General features: G+C 42.2%; 1 protein-coding gene across 4 annotated transcripts in view; it reads left to right on the top strand.

Annotated features, from left to right (window-relative positions):
• The window catches only part of RHOC (ras homolog family member C), an 80,398-nt gene that overhangs the window by 28,852 nt on the left and 23,761 nt on the right, over positions 1 to 27,785 (top strand). Inside the window, exon 1 of one of the 4 annotated variants that reach the window (XM_056558296.1) lies at positions 15,295 to 15,449. The exons of 1 other annotated variant lie outside the window; for it this stretch is intronic. The gene's annotated coding sequence lies outside the window, so the exon portion shown is untranslated. Of the gene's footprint in view, positions 1 to 15,294; positions 15,454 to 27,785 lie in introns of those variants that run through there. 2 more of the 4 variants (XM_056558297.1, XM_056558299.1) reach the window with 2 other exon arrangements.

Below are 27,785 nucleotides of genomic sequence, written 5' to 3'. Positions count from 1 at the left end.
GTCCCGTGGACGCTTCCACTTGGGAACGATTGAAGTCGAACCCGGCGGAGTTTGCGGATATACCTTTTTTCCTCTCCTGACACATAATATTGCGAGCTATCTCTCTTGCTTATCCTAGCACCACCGCCCGGCTAGTTCCCAGTCTATTGGCTCAGCTGAGTCCGTTACCTCGCTGGACAGCTGTATCATCACTCCTGTTCACATGTTTGGTGCAGTCCTTACTTTGTCTACCCATACGTAAGAGTTTTAACAAAGGTCTCCAGTTATAATCTGGTATGCTGCACCAAAACAAAATATAGAAGTGCACGCTTACAAATGAGTATAACATTATACTCTAAACAAACACACAAAAATGTTTTACTGATATGAACACACTGACCCTGGATAGATAAACAGACATGCAAAACCAAGGTTATCTATGATACTAAATAGAAAATACTGCACTCAACAGGATAAATAAAGTGGTAACAAAGTATAGTAAAGATGAAAAGAAAATCCTGGGATTTACAAGGGATAACCCTGAACAACCACGTGTGGTGTGATAACTATACATACCCAGCCCCATGCATGTTTCACTGGGATCTTCTTCAGGGGGCGTCCTATCTGCCATTATTTAATATCTATAGGTAACCTTGGTTTTGCATGTCTGTCCTGTGGTCCAGTGTCAATATGTCTTCCCATATACACTGTTCAGTAGGTGTCCTGATGTCCATATCCATTTTAAAGTAAAACTGTCAGCTTTCTCCCCCCGCACTAACCTGCGGTACTGGCTGGTAGTTTGGGGGACGCTGATCAGTTTGATAATTACCGTGCCCGGTCCCCAACGCCGTTCGGTTGTAATCGTCTATTTTCTGAATATGCAAATGAGGTAACTGGCTCCGGCCGGGCTAACTGGCACTCTGACGTCAGTGCCACCTGCCGCAGCGCCGCCCAGCTCATCAATATTCCACCCCTCCCTCCGCCTCTCCCTCTTCTCCCCGCTCTGTAATGGAGAGAAGGGAGAAATATTGACGAGCTGGGTGGCGCTGCGGCAGGCGGCACTGACGTCAGAGTGCCAGTTAGCCCGGCTGGTGCCAGTTAGCACCTCATTTGCATATTGCGAAAATAGAAGATTACGGCCTAACGGCACGACGGATCCGGGCACAGTAAGGACCAAACTGATCAGCGCCCCCTACACTACCAGCCAGTACCGCTGATTACTGTGGGGGAGAAAGCTGACAGTTTTCCTTTTTTTCTTCTTCTCTGTTTTGATTAATAAAGGTATAATTTGTTATACTCAGTTGTAAGCGTTGACTTTTATATATGGTTTTGGTGTAGCATTCAGTGGTTGCACACAAACCTATGCTGTTCTGTTTTTGTGATTTATAATCTGGCATGCAGTGTGTACATTTTCTACTTGTCCTGACGCACTCATCTAGATTTCTCTGTCCTCACACAGCGATTCATTTTTAAGAGTTAAATAACACAGGTCATTTTACAAGATAATGTATGTACCGTAGAACACTGAAGTGAGCATTGAAGTAATTTTTATTTAAGCCCTTGAAAGATTATAACCCTACACAAACAGGGTTTATTGCTCCAGTGTAGTTAAAATGAGGCAGATTTACCAATATGTAAATATAGTTATGTGCCTATGGTTCTTGTTTAGACCTATGTGACTCTATGGTAGCCGACAACAACAAACAAACTTCATAGTTTGCTCTTGAAGTTATATTGTTTTTGATCTGTATCTTCTTGCTAACTAAACAAATGTACATTACCAACAGAGTTTGGGAACAGTGAGTTTGTAGTCTGTTATAATGGAGTAACTTGGGCCTATGTGCAAACTGTAGGCCCAATATGGCAGGGAAATGTTAACCAAGCCTTATTTATATTGGGAGGGTGGGGGGATTCATCATTGACTGGCATATATTTATTGCAAATTTGCAAAGCCCTAGTTGCTCAAATATTTGTGTCATTTAGAAATCTCCGCACCAGCACAGCCTCTTAGAAATGCTCCTAATAAGATTTGTAAACATTAGGGAGTCATACATGTTGAAGTAAGATTTGAAATTTTTATTTTTAGTGTCTGAGATGGGAAAAGCATTGTTATAGCTATTGTATTTGTAAGACCAGCTTTTAACGTTCTCTTTTTCTGTGAAATTCCACCATGTGCATAGCGCAACAGAATCCTTTTCAATTCAATGGGACTCTGCTGCAGCGGAATCTCCTTGCAGGATTCCGCACTGAAATTCTGATGTGTGAACATAGCCTGAAGCTTTTCACGTTGGCACATTCAACCCCTGTCAAGGTATCTATCCCCTTTCATGAACAAACTCCCCAATGTTTCTCACAGGGGACTATTTACAAGAAACTGCAAATGTTCAGGGAATGATTCTGCTAAACAGCAGTGGATTTCTATCGCAACAGTTTTGCTTTTCACTGGCTGGAAGAGGGCCGCACTCCTCAGTGAATAGAGGGACACACCTTTACCTTTAGTAAAGCTGCTTTTACACCCACCAGGTAACCGAAATAAGTTTGGTTCAATTATCTGACCTACATTCTCTTGCACACAAAGCATGCATTCTTAATTTCTAATGCAAGCTGCTACATGTAAATGCTTTGTATTGGAGGAGTTTATGCAGCTTCCTATACCCCTCCAGTCTGGATAGGTCTCAAAACTGAACTAAAATGCAGGGTCCGGGCACAACAGATTTGCAGATTCTGCTCCACAAACCAATAGCAATTTACATTTTAGTGGATGTACTAGAAAAAAATTAAAGCATGCTGCGGTTTTGCAGCATGCTCCTTCTGTTTTGCGGCAATGGATAGTGTTTTTTTTTCCCACTGCATATTTCTTCAATTCAATGTATGGATGGATCCAGTCGTGATAGATTTGAAACCTTCAGCATATTTATCTTGTGGAACTTTGTTTAACCCTTTAAGGACTCTGCACTTAAATTTTTTCCTCCTCACCTTCTAAAAATCATAACTCTGTTTTCCACGTACAGACCTATATTTGGGCTTGTTTTACGCCCCACCAATTTTACTTTTGTAATGACATCCGTCATTTTACTACAAAATCTATGGCGAAACCCAAAAAAATTACTTGTAGGGCAAAATAAAAAAAATTTTAAACTTGCCATTTTGTAATTTTTTGCGGCTTCCATTTTTATGCAGTGCACTGTAGGGAAAAATGACACCTTTATATTTATTCTGTAGGTCCATACGGTTACAAGGATACCTAATTTTTATATAGTTTTTATTTTATTTTACTACTTCTAAAAAATTATAGCTACATGCACTAAAATGAGTGTTTAAAATTGTCATCTTCCGCAAATAGATGTCAGGGCATGCTGGGAGTTGTAGTGGTGAAACAGCTGGAGGCACCCTGTCAGGAGAACTAAGGGCGGAAGTCGGCCCCCAGCAGGCATCAGTGACGTGGTGCCTGCTAGGGAAGTCTGCCTGGTAGTGAGCACACTACCAGGCAGACAAAATGCCATTTTTAAGATAAAAAAAAAAAATAAAGGCAGGAATGGGGTTAGGGATAGATGGGCAATAGGCAGGGACAGAAAAAAAAAAAAAAAGAGGATGGTGGGAGCTACCCTTTAATCCTTCCTGTACTTATCAGCTGCAGTATGCTACAGAGGAAGTTGTATAGTTCTTTTCTGTCTGACCACAATGCTCTCTGCTGACACCTCTGTCCATGTCAGGAACTGTCCGTAGCAGAAGAGGTTTGCTATGGGAATTTGCACCTTCCCTGGACAGTTCCTGACAAAGACAGAGGTGTCAGCAAAGAGCATTGTGGTCAGGCAGAAAAGAACTATATAACTTCCTCTGGAGCATACAGCAGCTGATAAGTACTGGAAGGATTAAGATTTTTACATAGAAGTAATTTACAAATCTGTTTACATTTTTGAAAACAGTTGATTAGAAAAAAAATTGTTCCACCAAAGTACCCCATTAAACTTAAAATCTGTGACATGTAAAATTTGTATTTCAGCCCTACTCCATTTTAGGGTAGGGTCACACGTAACATATCAGCCGGTTACCCGACCCATTTTGTGCCTCCAGCTGTTGCCACCCCCCCATTCCCCCACCTCACCCTGCCCCCGACCTGCTTGCAGCGGCAATCCGTTGCTATGGAGCAGCCAGTGCACTCTGACATCACCGAGCAGCCGCGATGTCTGAGTGCACTGCACATGCTGCTCTGTGATGTCAAGTGACCTCCCCGACTTGTGCGAGCAGGCCAGGGGCAGGGCGAGCTAGGGGAACAGGGGGTGGAAACAGCTAGAGGCACAAAATGGGACTGGTCACCGGCAGATCTGCAGCGTAAAATACATTGTGGATCTGTTACGTGTGACCCTACCCTTAAGAGGTGACATCTGCAGTGAAACTAAACGCACACAGTACATTGCACACAGTACATTGCAGATGATAAATCTCTTCCCAGTACCACAGATCTTTTATGCATGGAAAATTAAACATGCTGCATCCTCATTACCTTAACTATATTGCAGATTTTCATGGATTTCGCCTTATTGTTGTAGATGGATTATAAATCTATTGAATCTGAAGCTAGTGACTACTTTTGGTCTGTTGTCCAAATGTGAACTGTGAGGTATGGTTTGTATTTGCAGCCTCTTATAAGCCTTCGGTTTGGATATCTTCCAGGTTGATGACTTATTCCTGCGATGCCCCCACCTTAAATGCCTATTGATATTAATTATGTTATGTTTTATGCCTTTTTTTTTCTTTTCTATTTCCCTCAAATGAAATGTAAATGGATTCAGTAATATGTAAATGCGTTGACCTTACTTATACATAGCATAAGTCTGTTTGATGTAAGATTGCTTCATATATAGGGCAATGACTAATGGTCTGACTTATCGTAGTACATTGTCATTTTGCTCTTTTACCTCCCATCACCCCACCCTCTGGAGGTTTGCAAGTCATGGTGCTGCATTGTCTACCTTTGTTTTGTATGAGGCAGGATGATAGAGATGTGAATATGGAATTCCCCTGTATAGCCCACGTTCGGGAAACGCACTTGGAGCAGATATTCCGGTTACCCCTCTGTAAAACAATTTGACTGCTAATTTGCTGGAAATGATTCATGTTTGCCTGTATACAGAACAATCTTCCTGAATGGGGGGGGGGGGGGGGGTGAAGGTAAAACAGGACTGGTGTTGTGTATAGATCTAGAGCATTCTGACAATGAAGCATTGTAGTCTTCCACCATGTGTGGGTGTTTTCCTGAATTTGGCTATTTCTGTACTTGTAGCATCTGTCTATAAAATGTGTAGATTGGATTTGCTATTAATTTAGTTATAGGGTATAGATAATATATGGAACTAAATAATTTGATACCTGCAACATAAATACCACAACACAACCAGTGGGGAGCTTTGGCACATCTTGGCAGCCATGTTTTTTTTCGAATCTTGTAATTATTTCTTGACTACAGTGAGGTGCTGTCCATATTGTGAACTGAACTGGACGTTAAATGTTCCCTCAGCATGCCGAAACTTTATGGGCTATTAATATTGTACTGAATAGGTGTGGATTTCTCACGCCTGTTAACACTGGTTACTGTAAAGATATAAAGGTTTACAAATTGGGGGGGGGGGGGGGGGGGGAATAATGGAAATACAAAGCTGACAAAATGTGTGAAAGTGAGAATTGTGGAATGCAAATCTACGTACATCCATGTAAAGCAAGACTTCACCTTCCTTGTTTATACGGGGTGTTACAATGAGAGATGGTAGACATGGGCCTTGTTCGCTCCAGTGGAGCCTGTCAGAAGGTTACTATGGAAACCTGGCATTGTTTGCCTGATGGTCTCCTTGATAAAGATTATACAGAGCATTGTGTAGCCCATTAAGTCTTCAGCACATTCTTTTTGAATGCAAAAATAACCATAATGTCGTTTAACCTAGTGGGAAGTATACACATATAGTTAATGGCTAATTTTTATAAATATTGACAGTGGGAGAAGTGTGGTGATACGATCTTCAGGTTTTGATAAAGTGTAGCCTCAAAATGAGAAATCTGGATGTTTTTGACAGATTATTGGTGAGCTTTGAACAGGACAAGAACCTAATTCTTTGACCTGTGTGTGTCTGTGCCCTCTGAGACAACAAAGTTTTAGACTACAAAGATCAGCAGAAGACCACCGATCTGGCTTCTGACACTTTGGAATATAAATTCTGCAAAAAATTCCACCCCAACCGCATGCTACCCAAAGCAAGAAATAAATCCTATAATGATCATGGTAGATTTCAATTAATCAAAGTACATAATCTTTATTGAGTTCACATAAACAGCAACAAAACATGAAAACACTTTAAAAATGGTATACACAAAAGATGGCAAATGGATCCGACCCAGTAATAACAGAAGGGGCTGGTGTCTGTGATTTTTGCTCCAAAAATGTTGATATAAATGGGGGTATGGGCTGAGTATTCCCCATTTTGTATAGATGGGAATGTTCAGGGTACAAAGGTGCCTGTGCAAAACAAGACTGTCAGGTAAAGTGACAAAATATAGCAGCAATACCCCACACTTGCATTCTCAACCTAAGCCTTCCAGTCATAAATAATACCTTGCATAGTCCCCTTGGCCCAGAAAAGGAAAGAATAACTTGCAAGTGCTCATAATTACTAGAGATGAGCAAAGTTCTCGGCTCGGCGTTTGCTGACTTTAGCCTGAATAAATGAGTTCAGCTTTCAGGTGCTCCGGTGGGCTGGAAAAGGTGGATACAGTCCTAGGAGAGAGTCTTCTAGGACTGTATCCACCTTTTCCAGCCCACTGGTGCACCTGAAAGCTGAACTCATTTATGCAGGATAAGTTATCAACTGCCGAGCCGAGAAGTTTGTGACAAATCGAATTACTGTAACTTTGCTCATCTCTAATAATTACAAAGGCCAAGCTCAGCACTAAGTGTGCCAATACCCCCATAGTTAAAGGAGTAAAGGGGAGTCTGATCACGATCTCCCATACCAGGACCCGTCGACAGACACGTCCCCTCCATTCAGCTCTTTGGGAGAGGCGGGGATCCTGCGTATAGGGGATAAGTTATATGCAGCTCCAGATCTCCTTTAATTTTAAAGAGTACTTCTCATGATCTTGTTAAATTTTATAATCTTCCCAGTTCACTGCCCCCACCATGATAAACCACCCCCTACCTTTTTTTTTTATTTATTAGTTCTCTACCTTGATATTGCTCTGTATTTTCTGCTCAGTCTGTCAGATTCGCTGACTGGGAAGTGACATCATCTGAAGCCATACAGGGGAGAACTTCCTCACTCTGCTACACACAGCCAAGAGCAGTTTAGTGTGAGGTGAGCTATGATTGGCTAAGGCTGCATACACACCCCTCAGCACTCCAGACTGCATTTCCTGATTTTGGACTTCTGCCAGGCCAGCAGGAGTCCAAAGTCTGTGCAAGAGAGAGGGGAAAATGTGCTCTGGACAAGTAGGGAGACACCTAGTGGCAGCTCTTTTAAACACAAATAAATAAAACATAGAAAACTTTTATTTTCTTTTTTACACAAAGTACATTAGAAAGATTTTTTTTATATTTTTATTTACCATAAGGAGTTCAATAGCAAAAATTAGTTTTAATGAAAATGCCCATTTAACTCGCCAGCTTTTTGCTTGACACTAGCCCCTTCAGTTATAACTGGATGGAATTAATTTGTTGTCTTTTGTGCATACACTTTTTAACCCCTTAAGGACACAGCTGATTTTAACCTTAAGGACAAAGCCAATTTTGATATTTGCTTTTTCGTTCTTCTAAAAATCATAACTCTTTTATATTTCCATCCACAGACCCATTTGAGGGCTTGTGTGTTTTTTTTTTTATTTATTTTTTTTGCATGACCAATTGTACTTTGTAATGACATCACTTATTTTACCATATGATGTACAGCCAATCCAAAAAGTTATTTGTATGTTTAAAATTGCCCCATTTCAACCCCTATAACTTTCACATTTTTGAGTGCAATTTTTTTGCGCCGTGATCTGTAGTTTATTTTGGTATTTAGGGAACACTTAAGCAACACAATGTAACTCCAAGTCTATCACACTTCTGTGAAATCCCACTGTCCACTCCTCAGGAAGCAACACTGATTGACAATCAATTTCACATGCTGGTGTGGAAATTATAGGCAATTAGCAAGACACCCCCAATAAAGGAGTGGTTCTGCAGGTGGTGACCACAGACAACTTATCAGTTCCTATGCTTCCTGGCTGATGTTTGGGACACTTTTGAATGCTGTACAGGCCAGTACATCAGGAGACGCGGAGGAGGCCATAGGAGGGCAACAACCCAGCAGCAGGATCGCTACTTCTGCCTTTGTGAAAGGAGGAGCACTGCCAGAGCCCTGCAAAATGACCTCCTGCAGGCCACAAATGTGCATGTGTCCACTCAAACGGTCAGAAACAGACTCCATGAGGGTGGTATGAGGGACCAACATCCACAGGTGGGGGATGTGCTAACAGCCCAACACCATGCAGGATATTTGGCATTTGCCAGAGAACACCAAGATTAGCAAATTCAGCTTTGGCGCCCTGTGCTCTTCAGATTAAAGCAGGTTCACACTGAGCATATGAGACAGACGTGACAGTCTGGAGACACCGTGGAGATTGTTCTGCTGCCTGCAACATCCTTCAGCATGACCAGTTTGGCGGTGGGTCAGTAATGGTGTGGGGTGGCATTTCTTTGTGGCCGCACAGTCCTTCATGTGCTTGCCAGAACTAGCTGGACTGCCGCCATTAGGTACCAAGATGAGATCCTCAGACCCCTTGTGAGACCATATGCTGGTGCAGTTGGCCCTGGGTTCCTCCTAATGCTAGACCTCATGTGGCTGGAGTGTGTCAGCAGTTCCTGCAAGAGAAAGGCATTGATGCTATGGACTGGCCCGCCCGTTCTCCAGACCTGAATCTGATTGAGGACATAGTGTCTCGCTCCATCCATCAATCCCACGTTGCACCACAGACTGTCCAGGAGTTGGTGGATGCTTAAGTCCAGGTCTGGGAGGACATCCCACAGGAGATCATCCACCACCTCATCAAGAGCATGTCCATGCATTGTACGGAGGTCATACGGGCACGTGGAGGACACACACACACTACTGAGCCTCATTTTGACTTGTTTTAAGGATATTACATCAAAGTTGAATCAGCCTGTAGTGTGGTTTTTTCCATTTTGATTTTGAGTGCGACTCCATATCCAGACCTCCATGGGTTGATAAATTTGATTCCCATTGATAATTTTAGTGTAATTTTGTTGTCAGCTTATTCAACTATGTAAAGACGAAAGTATTTCATACAATTAGTTCATTTATTCAGATCTATGATGTTCTCTTAGTGTTCCCTTTATTTTTTTGAGCAGTGTACATGACTATCTGATCGGATTTTTTCTTTAAATTTTTGTTTGGAATGTGATATGACCAAAACAGCATTTTTTTTTTTTTTAAATAAATGTTTTATGTCCCCACTGGGGACTAATTATAGCATATAATTAATATTAATATAATACTGCTACACACTGTAACCCCTGAATTTATCCCTGCCACTCAATGTACCCTCTAAATATAACCCTGCCACACACTGTTCCCTCTGAATGTACTACTAACCCACACCATGCCACCTGAATAAAACACTACCACAAAATATTATACTGCCACATACAATAGCCCCTGAAACCATGCCGCTCCGGAAACTTTATAATATGCACTATAACCCTGAATATCAAAACACACTGGGCCCCCTTGAAAACAATAATATTGTGCTCCACAAATAATTGAATTATGTATTGCTATCCATGTATGAATTATTGATATACTGTACATAAATGAATTAGCACATTGTGCCTTCTAATATATGAATTATATACTGTACCCTGTGTTTTAATTAATACTCTTGAGTTCCCATATACATTTATTCATACTGTAACCCCACATATAAATGTATTCCATATACGGTACTATAATCCACACATGAGATTAGACCATATACTGTATCCCCATGTATAAATTAATCCATTTACTCTTACTCCACTTAAGAAATTAGTCCATATGCTGTATTCCAACAGTACATAATACAGTAGGTGGGTAGGTAGGAATGTGGGAGGGTGCCTATGTAGGTGGCTGCATTGCAGTTTATTATAGCAGCCATTTCTGGAAACATGGAGCTTCACTGGTCATGGTGTCACCCAAACTAAAATACAATCTGAGCAAACTCCACACTTGGCTCTTTAGTAAGTTATGACTCAAGATGTCCAGTGGTCTAGCAAGAAAACGTTTTTTTTTTTTTTTTTTTCTTTTTCTTTTTTTTCTCTTTAAGTCAACTGGTGCCAGAAAGGTAAACGCTCTGCACGTAATGACAGGCAGTACAGGTGCCAGAGCATTGTTACGTCACGGCTCTGCCCCCAGTGACGTCACGGCCTGCCCCCCTCAATACGAGTCTATGGGAGGGCGCGTGGCGGTCGTCACGCCCCTGCCATAGACTTGTATTAAGGGGGCGGGCCGTGATGTCATGAGGGGCGGAGCCATTACATCACGCTGCTCTGTCCCATGTATCGCCCGTCATTGCGCACAGAGCGAACTCTCTCTGTGCAGTAATGACAGCGGGGTGCCGCAGCGGCAATCCTGGGGCTCCCCAGCAGCGGGACCACGGCGATCTGACTACATATCCCCTATCCTTTGGATAGGGGATAAGATATCTAGGGGCGGAGTACCCCTTTAAGGCAGTCAGCTAGCCCTTTATTCTCTTCTACATACCTTCCTTTGTTTTGTTTTTTAATTTTGTTATACCTTGTTTTAATTTCCTTTTTCATTTATATACCTGAAGATTATCTTATCTACTTTTTTCAGACTGAGAGAGTTTTTTTTCTTCTGCCTGCGCTGTATAAGTTCTTATAACTTGCTTGGCCTCTTTCTGCCTAGTCTTGTAGATTTCCCTATCTTCATTTCTCTGGGTTGTTTTATATTTACTAAATGCTAGCTTTTAGTTTTTTATGATTTTGACCACTTCTGCTGAGTACCACAGTGGTCTCTTCCTTGCAATTTTCTGTTGCCTTCAATAATGCGTCTTTTAAGTAGTCCCATTTCTCCTGGACTCCATGTTATCTGTTCCAGATTACTCCATTTGAGGGGCTTTCAAAGCCCCATTTGAGAGGCTTTCATGTTAGAAATACCCCATTATAAAAACTGCACCCTCAAAGTATTCAAAATTACATTCAGAAAGTTTAACCCTCTAGGTGTTTCACGGGAATAGCAGCAAAGTGAAGGAGAAAATTCAAAATCTTCATTTTTTACACTCTCTCTTGTAGAGCCATTTTTTAAACTTTTACAAAGGGTAAAAGGAGAGAAATTCACCCCAATACCCCCCCCCCCCACCCCAAAAAAAACAAACAAAAAAAACACCATTTCTCTCTTGAGTAAGGAAATACCTCATATGTGGATGTAAAGTGCTCTGTGGGTGCACTAGAGGGCTCAGAAGGGAAGGAGCGACAATGGGATTTTGGAGAGGGAATTTTGCTGAAATGGTTTCTGGGGGGCATGTCACATTTAGGAAGCCCCTATGTGCCAAAACAGCAAAAAAAAAAAACATGGCATACTATTTTGGAAACTACACCCCTCAAGGAACTTAACAAGGGGTACAGTGAGCCGTAACACCCCCACAGGTGTTTGACGACTTTTTGTTCAAGTCGGATGTGTAAATAAAAATTTTAAAAAATATCACTAAAATGCTGGTTTTTTTTTTTTGTTTTTTTTTTTACAAGGGGTAATAGGAGAAAATGCCCCCCATAAATTTGTATCTGCATCTCTTATAAGTAAGGAAATACTCCAAGTGCTCTGCTGACGAACTACAATGCTCAGAAAAGAAGGAGCCACATATGTTTTTTGGAAAGCAAATTTTGCTGAAATGGTTTTTGGGGGAATGTCTCATTTAGGAAGCCCCTATGGTGCCAGAACAGTAAAAAAAAAATCCACATGGCATACTATTTTGGAAACTACACCCCTCGAGGAACGTAACAAGGGGTGCAGTGAGCCTTAACACCCCCCAGATGTCTGACCACTTTAAATGAAAAGTCTGATGTGTAAAATCAAGAGAAATTTTCACTAAAATGCTGGTTTTCCCAAAATTTTAAATTTTTACAAGGGGTAATAGAAGAAATTGGGTTACAAATTTTGGGGGGCATTTTCTCCTGAGTATGATAATACCCCATGTGTGGACGTAAAGTGCTCTGCTGGCGCGTTACAATGCTCTGAAGACGGAGCACCATTGGGCTTTTGGAGAGGGAATTTGTTTGGAATGGAAGTCGGGGGCCATGTGCGTTTACAAAGCCCCCCCCCCCCGTGTTGCCAGAACAGTGGACCCCCCCCCCCCCGCATGTGACCCCATTTTGGAAACTACACCCCTCACAGAATTTAATAAGAGATGCAGTGAGTATTTACACCCCACTTGACAGATCTTTGGAACAGTGGGCTGTGAAAATTAAAAATACAATTTTTCATTTTCACGAACCACTGTTCCAAAAATCTATCGGACACCTGTGGGGTGTCACTGCACCCCTTAATACATTATGTGAGGGGTGTAGTTTCCAAAATGGGGTCACATGTGGGGGGGTTTCATTGTTCTGGCCCCATGGGGGCTTTGTAAACACGTGGCCTTCACTTCCGGACAAATTTTCTCTCCAAAAGCCCAATGGCGCTCCTTCTTTTCTGAGCCTTGTAGTTCGCCCGCAGAGCACTTTACTTCCACATATGGGGTATGTTCTTACTCAGAAGAAATGGGGTTACACATTTTGAGGGACTTTTATCTTATTTTCACTTGTGCAAATGACAAATTTAGGGTAACACCAGCATTTTTTTTTTCCATTTTCACATCCAACTTTAACGAAAATTCGTCAAACACCTGTGGGGTGTTAAGGCTCACTATATCCCTTGTCACATTCCGTGAGGGGTGTAGTTTCCAAAACAGTTCACAAGTGGGTATTAATTTTTTTGCTTTTTATGTCAGAACCACTGTAAAATATGCCACCCCTGTGCAAATCACGAATTTACGCCTTAGATGTACATAGTGCGCTCTCACTCCTGAGCCTTGTTGTACGCCCGCAGAGCATTTTACGCCTGCATATGGGGTATTTCCGTACTTGGGAGAAATTGTGTTACAAATTTTGGGGGTCTTTTTTCCTTTTACCTCTTGTGAAACTGAAAAGTATTGGGCAACGCAATCATGTTGGTGTAAATGTTGTTTTTTTTACACTAACAGGCTGGTGTAGACCCTAAATTTTCCTTTTCTTTTGTGGTAAAAAGCCCCCCAAAATTTGTAAAGCAATTGCTCCCAAGTACAGAAATATCCCATATGTGGCCTTAAACTTTTTCCTTGAAATACGACAGGACTCCGAAGTGAGAGAGCGCCATGTGCATTTGAGGCCTAAATTAGAGATAGGGGTGGACTCTGATGCAAGCGTTATAATTGACTCCGCTATTAAAAATATTCTACGCCAATGATTCCCAAACAGGGTGCCTCCAGCTGTTGCTAAACTCCCAGCATGCCTGGACAGTCAATGGCTGTCTGGAGATGCTGGGAGTTGTTGTTGTTGTTGTTTTTGCACCTACTGGAGGTTCCGTTTTGAAAACCCTGCTGTACGATATGTTTTTCATTTATTTTTTATTGGGGGGGGGGGGGGAGGGAGGGACAGTCAGTGTAAGGGTGTGTATATGTTGTGTTTTACCCTTTATTTTGTGTTAGTGTGTGTTACAAGGAGTTTCCCGCTAGGAGTTTGAGCTGCGGCAGAAAATTTTGCCACAGCTCAAATTTGAAGCAGAAATCTCAATGTAAACCCCCGACCGTGTGAATGTACCCTGTGTATTCACATCGGGGGCAGACCTCTAGCTGTTGCAAAACTAAAACTTCCAGCATGCACTGAAAGACCGTGCATGCTGGGAGTGGTAGTTTTGCAACAGCTGGAGGCACACTGGTCAGAAAAGCTTCAGATAGGTTCTGTTACCTAACTCGGTATTTTCCAACCAGTATGCCTCCAGCTGTTGCAAAACTACAACTCCCAGCATGTACTGATTGCATGCTGGGAGATGTAGTTATGCAACAACTGGAGGTATGCAACTACAATTCCCATCATGCCGAGACAGACGTTCGCTGTTCGTGCATGCTGGGAGTTGTAGTTTTGCAAGATTTTGAAGGCCACGGTTTAGAAACCACCGCACAGTGATCTCCAAACTGTGGCCCTCCAGATGTTGCAAAACTACAAATCCCAGCATGCCCAGACAGCAAACAGCTGTCTGGGCATGCTGGGAGTTGTAGTTTTGCAACATCTGGAGGGCTACAGTTTAGAGACCACTGCATAGTGGTCTCCAAACTGTCGCCCTGCAGATGTTGCTAGGCAACTACTCGCCACCTGCCGCAGGATCGTTACATGCCGCGCAAGCTGGAGGATCGCCGACCATTAAGGGACCTCCGCCGCCACTCACATCACTGTTCCCCTGCTCTGCACGGACTATCGTGGGTGGGCAGAGCGGGGGAACCGAACTTTAACCCCCCCCCCGCCAATCTGCTATTGGTTGGTCGCTTCTGACTGACCAATAGCAGGAGTAGGAGGGGTGGCACCCCTGCCTCCTCACTCCTAACCCTTCAGGGGGATTCCCCGATCCCCCTTATTTTCTGGGTCACCGGAGACCTGTATGACCCGAAATCGTTGCAGATCGCCGGTCTGAATTGACTCAGGACCCCCCTGCTGAATGATTTCAGCAGGCATCTATGTCCGGTCACAGACCGGCTAGCGGTGGGGACCGAAATTCCCACGGGCGTACCTGTACGCCCTGCTTCCTTAAAGAATCAGGATGCAGGGCCTATGCATATGCCCTGCGTCCTGAAGAGGTTAAACGGCTAATTCCAATACTAGTCATTATAACTGAAACCTGGTGCTGATGTCCAACCTAGGACAACATCTGAATGGAGTATGTTCTCCCCATGTTTATATCGGTTTCCTCTGGCCACTCTGGTTTCCTCCCACACCTCAAAACTTACTGGTAGGTTACTGGTGCCATTATTATTATGATGGCATGAAGAAGTGGATATCGTATTACTAACTTAGTACAAAAAGTGGAGTTTGTTTCTAAATTGCCATATGCTTTGCTTGGAAAGCTGTTGGTGTCCCAAAAAATAGTCACTCATGTAATGCTTTACTTTAGATGGCATTAGGTGCCCCAGTTTTTTTTTTTAAACAAATGGCGGCACATGACCACTGCAGTGGTCATGTGCCATGCTGCTGGCATCATGGTTTCCATTGCTAAGCGGGGATGCCAGTAGTATAGCATGTGACTGTAGTATAGCATGTGACAGTTGGCTTCAACAGTTAGTAAACACTAATAAACAGACCGGGGGACAAACAGGGACTTCTGTGCTGGGTTTCTGGGGATCAGAAATCTGAGGTAAAGGTTGGTATGTCATTTTATTAAACTTTGGGCATCCTATTTAAATTCTCTTCAAAGAATGGATAACCCTTTTAGCCATACTGCACTCAACAGATAATGGACCATTTGCTGATCCCTCAAGGACTGATGAGCTGTAAAAACACTAGTCTAATATTTATAGTATGAGCCATTCATAAAGCCAACATATTAAGCAGCGTTGTACAGAAATGGGGGATATTTATCATTGTTGTCTTTGGAAAGTAATTATTATTTTTATTTTTTTTTCTCCCCCTTTTGGTTTTGCTTATGTGAGACTTTTATTATGCTCTCACAGGGGTTGATTCAATTTGGCTTACATAAGCAAAAAACATTAAATCCCTTCATAATACCATTTTGTATGATTCCTTCTCTGAGACTTTTCTGCACAAAAGTTCTCAGTAGCGGCTTTTTTTGAGACTTTTTTTTTATATATATATTTTTTTAAAGTGCTCTTCAAATGCAGTTTGTAAGGCTACTTTCACACTGCCACTGAGGTCCGCCAAAGGGAGTTTTGTTACAAAATGACAGGAGTTGAGTGGAGAAAAAACTACTACATGTCTGGTAGGGGTGTGAATCGCCAAGAATTTGGCGATTCGATTCGAATCGCGATACAAGTGTGGCGATTCGATATATCCCGATATATCGCGATACCGTCTAGGTGACGATACATCGCGATATATCCCGATTCTGTCTAAAAAACAATGTCTTTTACACTTTTATTAAAACTTTATTTTTCTTTTTTTTTTTTTTATACACTTTATTAGTCTTTTAGGAATCATTAGATTCCTCAGACAGATGAATAGAGTTCTATTAAACTCCATTTATCTGCGATGCATTGATAGAGCCTGGTCCAGCCAGGCTCTATCAATGACAGAGCCGGGACAGCAGGGAAGCAGAGGTAAGCCCTCCGGCTACCTCCACAGTGGATCGCCCGCCCGCGATCGCGCTGCGGGGGGGCGATCTAGCCCACCAGGGAGCATACACATGTCCCTTTAGACGCCGCTGTCAGCTTTGACAGCGGCGATCTAAAGGGTTAATAGCCAGCCGCGGCTATTAGCGGCGGCCCCTGGCTACTGAAAACAGCCGGGGGCTGCAGAGTATGGAGCGGGCACGAGTCGGAGCCCGCTCCGTACACCCAGAGCGCCGCCGCGTCAGATCCGGCTGACAAAATGTGGAACTTGTATCTCCTGATGCCTGGGACATGCTGTTCCGGGGATCAGGAGATACAAATTCCACATCACTAAAAGTATTTTGAATCCATTCAGTATCGGCAAGTGAAAAATCGCGGGAATCGATTTTTTTTTTTTTTTCTTACATCCCTAATGTCTGGTAGTTTTCTCCGCTTAATTCCTCCCAAAATAACAGACACCCGAAGAACTTCATGCAAAATCAATGGGACCTGGTGGTGCCCATTGTTCTTTAACCAGTTTAGGGTCTGTAAAAGTCTACCTGTCCTTAACATAAAACTTTTTTTATATAATGTAGATAATACCATTATATGTATATTTAATTAAAAAAAATTATTTTGGGGTGAAAAAATGCTGTCCCTGCAGCTATTGCCTGTGTGTATCTAGGAGGAGACCAAATATATGCTGTGAGGGCAGGACAAGCAGGGCTCTGTGCAGGCTCCTGGCTTGTCAATCATCCTGCTGTGAGCCGGGAGCATGTCATAGAGCCCTGCTTGTCCTCGGTGGGCAGAGCCCTGCTTGTCCTCGGTGGGCAGAGCCCTGCCTGTCCTCGGTGGGCAGAGCCCTGCCTCCTGTATTCCTGTATAAGTGCAACATTCGCACTTCATAAATTGGTGACCACTGCAAAGAGAGAACTGAAAATTGCTTAGGGTGTTTCCTACTTTATGCGTACCCACTAAAGTCGCATAAAAAGTGCTTAGGCGCACATGCAACAATTTGTGCGCCTGGAGTAAGCAGAATAAATGCTCTAAAAGCAATGATAAATTTCCTCCATTGTCATTGCTCACATTTGTCCCTGTTCCCAATGAAGTTCATAACCTGAATTCCAAATTAACCTTATTAACCTACAAATATGTTTTTAGAGAATGGGAGGAAACGGAGAACATACAACTCCATGCAGACGTTTCTGCTAACTACTGAACCACTATACTGCTCTAGGTAAAACGTAAGAAATTTATGGTTCAGCTTAACTCCCTGACGAAGCGGGTAGCGAAACGGCGTAGGGGTTGTGTGTGATTTCTGATGTGAGTAGAACGTGGTGACTCTGGATGCACTGTGGCAGCGTGTTTATCCTCTTTTCCCTTCCGAGGGCTGGTGTATTTTCCTAGTGCAGTGATGTTGCTGTGGATGTACTTGTTAATTTTTTCAGGTCTCATATCAACACACCTTTTTCTCTAGGTTTCTCAGGCTCCCACAGTGCACCAATAGATCACCTGTACACGTTTTTTTCTCTCTCTTCTCTTATTATCATTTATTTTTTGTTTGCCTTTTCTATGTGTGCCTTATGTCGCAGTGCTGTTCTGCAGTATATGTTTAACTAGTAATGGCAAACCTGTAAGAGAATAGTCTTTATTAGATCATTACACATTTTTTCTGGCTATTGCTGATTCTCAATATTTATGTTTTTTATTTTATTATTATCTATGTTTAATAAAGCTTGTTATTTTATTTATATTTTCACGTCTGGTGCATTTATTTGATAGGAGGTTAACTCCACATGTGACCTAACAGCTCTAAGGCAACATTTGGTGGCCCAGTGGTTAGCATAGTTTTTGTGTTTTCCCAGTGCTTGTGTGGATTTTCTTTTGAGTCTAATTTTAGTTCAAATGTTGGTAAATAGAAAGGCACTTAAAGGGGTACTCCACTGGAAAAAAGTTTTTTTTAAAGGGGTAGTCCAGTGGTGAAAAACGTATCCCGTATCCTAAGGATAGGGGATAAGTTTCAGATCGTGGGGGGGACAGACTGCTGGGGCCCCCGCAATCTCTCTGTACGGGGCCCCGGCTCGCTGGCCAGATGGCTCGTGTTGACCACCGCACGAAGCGGCGGCCGACACTCCCCCCTCCATAGAGATTGCCGCAGGCAGTGCCCCGGCTCTGCCATAGAGTTGTATTGAGTGGGCGTGTCAGCCACCGCTTCTAGCGGTGGTCAACATGCCCCCTTCCTGCGGGCTGTCGGGGCCCCTTACAGGAGATCGCAGGGGGCCCCAGCGGTCGGACCCCCCGCAATCTAAAACGTATCCCCTATCCTTAGGATAGGGGATAAGTTTTTCACCACTGGATATGTCCTTTAATTAACTGGTGCCAAAAAGTTAAACGGATTTGTAAATTACTTCTATGAAAAAATCTTAACCCTTTCAGTACTTCAGCTGGTGTATGCTCCACGGGAAGTTCTTTCCTTTTTGAATTTCTTTCCTGTCTGACCACATTGCTCTGTGCTGACACCTCTGTCCATGTCAGGAACTGTCCAGAGCAGGAGCAAATTCCCATAGCAAAGCTCTCCTGCTTTGGACAGTTCCTGACATGGACAGAGGTGTCAGCAGAGATCACTGTGGTCAGACAGAAAGGACATTCAAAAAGGAAAGAACTTCCCGTGGAGCAGACACCAGCTGATAAGTACTGGAAGGGTTAAGATTTTTACATAGAAGTTGTGCTGACCACGAGTGAAGCCCGCGATCGCCACTACGCTGGGGTTAGCTACTTGGTTCTTGGGGGGGGGGGGGGGGTTATGAACCCAGGGTTGGATGGTATCAACCCTTAATGTCATGTGACTCTACTGTAGTCTTGGTATCTCCCGGGGTACTACAGGTCCGGGGAACTCAGTCTCCCCACAGGCTAGCAAGGAAGGAATTGACTCCACACTAGGTTGCAGTTTAACGGAGGCTTTACTAACTTGAAGATAGGTGGTACAATCTCCACAGCGCTCAACCAAAGTCTCCCAAAGGTTTAACAGACAGTCTCTAGAGGACCACACAGCTTGCCGTGCCTGGACTTGATATTGCATATATGCTTGGCTCTTACGGCCGGACTAGGAATTTTAGGTCTGCGCCATATTAGGCTTGAGATTAAAGTCACTTACTGAAGTGTCGGTAGATTTGTGGCTTTTCGCCAGAAGATAATGAATTGTCCTTTAGGAATTCTCTGATCAAGGCTGAAGTAAAGGCTTGATATTTCTCCACTCTGTACTCTGTACTCTGAACTGAATGAACTGCTTTTTCTCCTTTCCTCCTACTCCACACCTACTCTCTGACTCACAGGAAATGCCACCCCTTATAAGGGAAGGCTAAACTAAAGCCCATTGGCCAGGCAGCTGTGGATCATAGAGTTGTCTGTATCCCCTTTAGGATTTACAATAAAGTTACATACAAGTAATAACATAATCTAACACCTTACACAAAAGTTGTCTAGCCCTCGGTCCTCCACTCTCACATACCCTGACTAAGCATGAGGTTGCTAGGTAACATACTTAAAGCTACAGACACCTAATAACGGATTGCTAAGTTAGAACAGTGCAAATACACATTAGAAATGTGTACCTGTACTGGAACACAACAAAGTAATTTACAAATCTGTTTAACTTTCTGGCACCAGTTGATTAAAAAATTTTTTCCAGTGGAGTACCCCTTTAAGATGTTTAGTTAACTAAATATCATGCATAATTCTACACAAAAAAAATTTGATTTAAACAATAGTTAATTTTTTTTAAGGCACATTCCCTTTAACTACATCATAACTGGAATACTTGTAATATACTTGTAATAATTTGAAAAGCTTGACACCTCTGAACCCACCTCCAAAATACAGTAATTGATAAATGGCTTAAAAGTCCAAATCTGTAATGTATTACATTCTGTAATCTTTGTTACTTTCATTCTCTCGACGTAAACAGGCAAATGCAGGAGTATTAGTCCACCCCTTTATGATACTGTAGCACCAAGTTTAGTAGTCCACTCTATGCATCAGCATGCAGCACATGTCCTATATTCAGGTGTATAGCTGGGAATGCAAGTGAGTAGAAAGATAAAAATGACAAATTTTAGGATCTGAGCCCCAGGGACCTCAGCCCCCTCCAACCTGGTTGCAGCCACCAGAGGTGGTCGATGAGCCTGTAACAGCCTAGGCATGTTATTATTATTTTTTTTCATGAACTGCTATATCCCAGATATGAATAACCCTTTAACCTGATAACTGTAGTTTAGGGAGGGGTGTTGGAGGTGACAGTTTTATTAAATAGGACGTCACACAAATGTGCACCGTTTCCCCATAGCATGACATGAGCATTTACTTGGATAGATTCATAAACAACTTGTATAAAGGACCGATCGTTGATCTAGATCCAGTAATTGCTATGTAATTTGGCTCTACCTGGGATGCAATATAATCTTGTCAGCTAAACAATGGTTATTCTGGCAGATTGCAGCTATCGTGATCACTGGATGGTCTGCCAGCCTTCATTAACATCCTATCAGTTCTAATAAGAAAATAATTGAAATGTCTTTCTTTTTGGAAGCCCTAATACATTCTCAGGCTTAATCTGCCAATTTGTCAACTCTGGCATTTGACCCTTTGACTAAGTCCTGAAGCTCTGGTCTTAAAGTTTAAAGGGGTACTCAACTGGTGCCATAAAGTTAAACATATTTTGTAAATTACTTCTATTAAAAAAAAATCTTAATCCTTCCAGTATTTATCAGCTGCTTTATGCTCCACAGGAAGTTATTTTCTTTTTGAATTTCCTTTCTGTCTGACCACAGTGCTCTCTGCTGACACCTCTGTCCATATTAGGGACTGTCCAGAGCAGGATAGGTTTGCTAAGGGGATTTGTTTCTACTCTGGACAGTTCCTAAAGTGGCAAGAGATGTCAGCAGAGTAGAAACAAATCCCCTTAGCAAACCTATCCTGCTCTGAACAGTTCCTAATATGGACCGAGGTGTCAGTGGAGAGCACTGTGGTCAGACAGAAAGGAAATTCAAAAAGAAAAGAACTTCCTGTGGGGCATATAGCAGCTGATAAATACTGGAAGGATTAAGATTTTTTTAATAGAAGTAATTTACAAATCTGTGTAATGTTCTGGCACCAGTTGATTTAAAAAAAAAAAAAAATAATAATAATAATTTTTTCCAGTGGAGCACCCCTTTAAGCTCTTAAGGACTCAAGGCGTACCTTTTGGTCACTTCATATACCATAAAAATATTAATAAAGCGATCAAAAAGTCCCATCAAAAAAAATGGTACTGATAAAAACTACAGACCACGGCGCAAAAAATAAGCCATAATATAGCCCCATACGCTGAAAAATAAAAAAAAGTTATCGGGGTCAGAACAGGACAATTTTAAACATACTAATTTAGGTGCATGTAGATATCATTTTTTTAAAGTAGTAAAATAAATAAAGCCTACATAAATTGGGTATTCCTGTAACCATATGGACCTACATAATAAAGATAATGGGTCATTTTTACCGAAAAGTGCACTGCGTAGAAACTGAAGCCCTAAAAAGTTGCAAAATGGCTTTTTTTTTTTTTTTTTTTTCATTTCACCCCACAAATGATAATTTTTTTTTTTTGTTTCACCACAGATAATGTAATAAAATAAGTGATGTCATTACAGAGTACAATTGGTGACACAAAAAACATGCCCTTATATGGGTCTATGGGTGCAAAACTGAACGTGTTAGGATTTTTAGAAGATTAGGAGGAAAAAACGAAAGTGCAAAAACGAAGATTGTTTTGAGTCCATAAGGTGAAAATGGGCTGAGTCCTTAAGGGGTTAAAATAGCATGGAATGCAGTGACACATTTTGGTCTTACTTAACAGGAAACCCTAAACATATGGCATATTTACAAATGCAGTATTAGAAGACTCCATTCCGATTAGTTATTAGATCTGTTACATGTTAAAGGACATCTGTAGTGCAATATAACTTAAGATCGGGGGGGGGGGGCGAGCGCTGGGGCCCCCGGGATCTACTGGACGGGGCCGCGGCAGTATGCTGGAAAGGAGGTGTTCTGTCCCCGCATGACGTGGCGGCCGACACTCCCCCTCCATGTACCCCATAGAGATACAAGGAGGGGGCGTGTCTGCCACGGCTTTCTGCTGGGGACAAAACTGCGGACTGCCACGGCCCCGTCCAGGAGATCCCGGGAGGCCCCAGCGCTCGGACCTCCCGCGATCTATAACTTATCCCCTATCCTTTTTTGCCTGGAGTTTCTAGAAAAACTAGAGCGATAAATTCTGTTCTTGTTGGATAAATGTAGATATATTAGGTTTGTTCATCGGCTGATCACTGGTCCTATTACACAGAGCAATATCGACCTGTTCACGCCATGTAATTGGTCTTTACATATACTTTTAGTCCAGAGTTCAAAATTTGAGTATTATATATAAGGGTAAAAAACTGTGAAAACAGCATGGTTTAAACAATAAAAATAATATCTCACTACTTTTCTGCACAGTAATGCTCTAAAGCTCCCAGGGAAATCAATGGCACTTTCCCCTGGTCTGAATGCAGCTCAAAGAAGGGGGTATGGATTTTGCTCATGTGAATATGTCCTTATACCCTTTATAGTGTGTTGACAGAAAAACATGGCTGTCTCCACAAAGAGCAGTGCTTGAGTTTTTTTTTTTTTTTGGCTGTATCTGGTATTGTGATTCAGACTTAAAGTAAATTGGACTGGGCTGAAATATCTGATACAGATCATGGACAGCGTGACATACGGTCATTTCTGGAAAAATAGAAACTTTTTTTTTTTATACATATTTTAAAATACTACCATTAATACAGTTATTCTATATTATGTCAGTTGAGATAGTGAGCTTTTTTTTTTTTTGGGGGGGGGGGGGGGGGTTGAACAGATGAGATACCTGCCCCATCTCAAGAATGAAGTCATTAAAGGGGTACTCCGATGGAAAACAAATGTTTTCTAATCAGCTGGTGCCAGAAAGTTAATCAAATTTGTAAATTTATTATAATTTACAAATCTGTTTAACTTTTTGGTACCAGTTAATAAAAAATAAAAATAAAAAAAATTCCAGAGGAGAACCCCTTTAAGGCTTCCAGTACTTATCAGCTGCTGTATGCTCCAGATAAAGTTTAGTTCTTTCCAGTCTGACCACAGTACTCTCTGCTGACACCTCTGTCTGTGTCAGGAACTTTCCAGAGCGTGAGCAACTACCCATAGCAATCCTGTCCTGCTCTAGACTGCTCCTGACATGGACAAGAGGTGTCAGCAGTGAGCATGGTGGTCGGACTGGAAAGAACTACACAATTTTCTCTGTAGTATACTGCAGCTAAGTACTGGAAAGATTAAGGGGGAGATTTATCAAAACCTGTCCAGAGGAAAAAATTGAGTTGCCCATAGCAACCAATCAGATCGCTTCTTTCATTTTTTTAAAAGGCCTCTGAAAAATTTAAGACTCAATCTGATTGGTTGCTATGGGGCAACTTTTCCTCTGGACAGGTTTTGATAAATCTCCCCCTAAGATTTTTAACCCCTTAAGGACCCCTGTTTTTGCACTTTCATTTTTTCCTCCTTACCTTTAAAAAAAATCATAACTCTTTCAATTTGGCACCTAAAAATCCATATGATGGCTTACTTTGTAATGACATCAGTCATTTTACCCAGAAATCTACAGCGAAATGAAAAAAAAAATCATTGTGAGACAAAATGGAAAAAAAAAACACCATTTTGTAACTTTTGGGGGCTTCCGTTTCTACGTAGTACATTTTTCGGTGAAAATGACACCTTCTCTTTATTCTGTAGATCCATACGATTAAAATGATACCCTACTTATATAGGTTTGATTTTGTCGTACTTCTGAAAAAAATCATAACTACATGCAGAAAAATTTTATACGTTTAAAATTGTCATCTTCTGACCCCTAGAACTTAATTTTTCCACATGTGGGGCAGTATGAGGGCTCATATTTTGCGCCGTGATCTGAAATTTTTAGCTGTACCATTTTTGTATTGATCGCTTCATGACATAAAAAGTGACCAAAAATACACAATTTTGAACTTTGGAATTTTTTTGCGCGTACGCCATTTACTGTGCGGTTTAATTATATATTTTTATAATTGACATTTCCGCATGTGACGATACCACATGTTTGTTTTTTTTTTTTAATGGGAAAAGGGAGGTGATTCAAACTATTATTAGGGAACAGGTTAAATGATCTTTATTCACTTTTTTTTTTTTTGGCAGTGTTATAGCTCCCATAGGGACCTATAACACTGCACACACTGATCTTTATCATTGATCACTGGTTTTCATAGGAAACCAGTGATCAATGATTCTGCCGCTTGACTGCTCATGCCTGGATCTCAGGCACTGAGCAGTCATTCGGCGATCGGACACCAGGAGGCGATCCCGAACAGCCCCCTGAGCTAACCGGCAGTGATTTACTTTCACTTTAGACTCTGCATTCAACTTTGAACGCCGTGTCTAAAGGGTTAATAGCGCGCGGCACCGCGATCAGTGCTGCGCGCTATTAGCCACGGGTCCCGGGCCGGGCCCGAATCGCTATGATGCTGGCACCAGTCTATTTGAAAACCTTATTTTTTTCCATTGGAGTACCCCTTTAAGGGTAGGGTCACACATGCTATATTTTGCTGCATATTTTCTGCAGCTGATTTTGCGACCCATTGACTTTATGGTGCTCTAAGAATTGGCCGTCAATATCTGACATCCGGCACCCCACTGATAAGCTGTTTGCGAGTGGTGGCACCCACAATACACAGTGAATATCCCAGAAGCAGACTTATACTTTGCTTTTATACGTTGTGTGGTGGCTGAACTGGGTTATGCAGCTCAGCTTCCAAGATCTGAGGAAAACATTTAGCACAAACACATACATACCTTTTTTACAGCAGTATTGTGATGCAGTTATTGACAGTGTGGGTTTCACAGGGGACCTTTTGGAAAAAATAACATCAAACACACATGCTTTTTGTTTGTTTTTTTGCGGGGTTAAGTTTTCTGGCATTCATGAAAAAATGCACCATGTAAACAGAGACAGATACTGAAAACCTTTTTTTTTTTTTGTGCTAATTTGTTTATTTTCAATTTTTTTCTCTATACGCTAGACTGTTATGAATGGGAAGGGTGTCTCTGCATATTTCTCGCAGAAAAAGATTGCAGTAACGCATGTTTTGCTATACACATGTTTATTCCCTTTGTGTGTATTGAAACTAATCCAAAAAGTGAGGGGGAAAAAAGCAAATTGGACATAATGTCACACCAAACTCCAAAAATGGGCTGGACAAAATTATTGGCACCCTTAACTTAATATTTGGTTGCACACCCTTTGGAAAAAATTACTGAAATCAGTCGCTTCCTATAACCATCAATAAGCTTCTTACACCTCTCAGCCGGAATGTTGGACCACTCTTCCTTTGCAAACGTCTCCAGGTCTCTTATTGGAAGGGCGCCTTTTCCCAACAGCAATTTTAAGATCTCTCCACAGGTGTTCAATGGGATTTAGATTTGGACTCATTTCTGGCCACTTCAGAACTCTCCAGCGCTTTGTTGCCATCCATTTCTCGGGGCTTTTTGACATATGTTTGGGGTCATTGTCCTGCTGGAAGACCCAAGATCTGACGCAAACCCAGCTTTCTGACACTGGGCTGTACAGTGCGACTCAAAATCCATTGGTAATCCTCAGATTTCATGATGTCTTGCACACATTCAAGGCACCCAGTGCCAGAGGCAGCAAAACAACCCCAAAACATCATTGAACCTCCACCATATTTCTCTGTAGGTACTGTGTTCTTTTCTTTGTAGGCCTCATTCCGTTTTCTGTAAACAGTAGAATAAGTAGTCTTGCTTTTTTATGTCTCTGTGTCAGCAGTGGGGTCCTCCTGGGTCTCCTGTCATAGCATTTCATTTCATTTAAATGTCCACGGATAGTTCTCACTGACACTGATGCTCCCTGATCTTCCGTCCATGCCCAGGGAGATTAGCTACAGTGCCATGGGTTGCAAACTTCTTGATAATGTTGCGCACTGTGGACAAAGGCAAATCTAGATCTCTGGAGATGGACTTGTAACCTTGAGATTGTTGATATTTTTCCACAATTTTGGTTCTCAAGTCCTCAGTTCTCTTCTCCTCTTTCTGTTGGTCATGCTTAGTGTGGCGCACACACACACACAATGCAAAGACTAAGTGAACTTCTCTCCTTTTCATCTGCTTTCAGGTGTGATTTTTATATTGTCCACACCTGTTACTTGCCCCGGTGAGTTTAATGGAACATCACATGCTTGAAACAATCTTATTTATCCACAATTTTGAAAGGGTGCCAATAATTTTGTCCAGCCTATTTTTGGAGTTTGGTGTGACATTATTTTTATTATGCACCATGGTGTGATGTCATGACCACTGCCGCAGGAATACAGCATTTGTTTAGAACGCCGGGTGCTGCGGGAGATTGCGGGGCCCAGCAGCGGGACCCCTGCGATCAGACATCAGGGGATAAGATGTCTAGCAGCGGAGTACCCCTCATTTTTGAACCATATCCGTTTCATTGCCAGACTAACACTGTAAAAAAAGAAAATGGCAGCAGCACACTTGGTCAACAAAATGGAGGCTCTTAGCGCACTTTTTGATCAAAAAGTGTCCCCCATCCACCACGCGGAGGTGGCCTCTTATCGGATGGGTCCCTAAACACTCACCTACCTCAGGCTGGGTGACATGTTGGATCCACTAACGATCCAAACCACCTCCTGTGAAAATAGGGGAGGGGATGCACGGCTACAGAGGGAGCCACTCCCCCCAAATTTGCACAGCAAAGAAAAAAAAACTGAAAATGTAACCTCCGCGTGGTGGATGGGGGACACGTTTTGATCAAAAAGTGCGCTAAGAGCCTCCATTTTGTTGACCAAGTGTGCTGCTGCCATTTTCTTTTTTTACATGTTTTGTACTTGCCACAGCAGCGTGCACCCGTGTATTGGGTTTAGGTGCTGGCTACATTTTCAGTTTTTTTTTCTTTGCTGTGCAAATTTGGGGGGAGTGGCTCCCTCTGTAGCCGTGCATCCCCTCCCCTATTTTCACAGGAGGTGGTTTGGATCGTTAGTGGATCCAACATGTCACCCAGACTAACACTGTGGCAGACCACGCTTAGTAGTCCGGAAAAACTGAATACGGTTCAAAAAGGAGGTAACCAGAGTCATTATCTGACTCTGTCCGGCTCATTCAAATGAATGTGGTCTGGCTGGACTAGCAGCAGACAGTTTTTTTAAATTCTCCCTGCCAAAAATATGGTGCGAGTGTGGAGTATACCCGTAGATTGAGGACCACATAGAAAAATACATTTTACTATTGAGAAAAAGCCACAATGCTGCACACAAGCATTTTTTTGACCCTGT

This window comes from Hyla sarda, chromosome 2 (assembly GCF_029499605.1).
Source record: "Hyla sarda isolate aHylSar1 chromosome 2, aHylSar1.hap1, whole genome shotgun sequence".
Taxonomy (NCBI): Eukaryota; Metazoa; Chordata; class Amphibia; order Anura; family Hylidae; genus Hyla; species Hyla sarda.
This window is presented reverse-complemented; position numbering and strand designations above follow the sequence as displayed.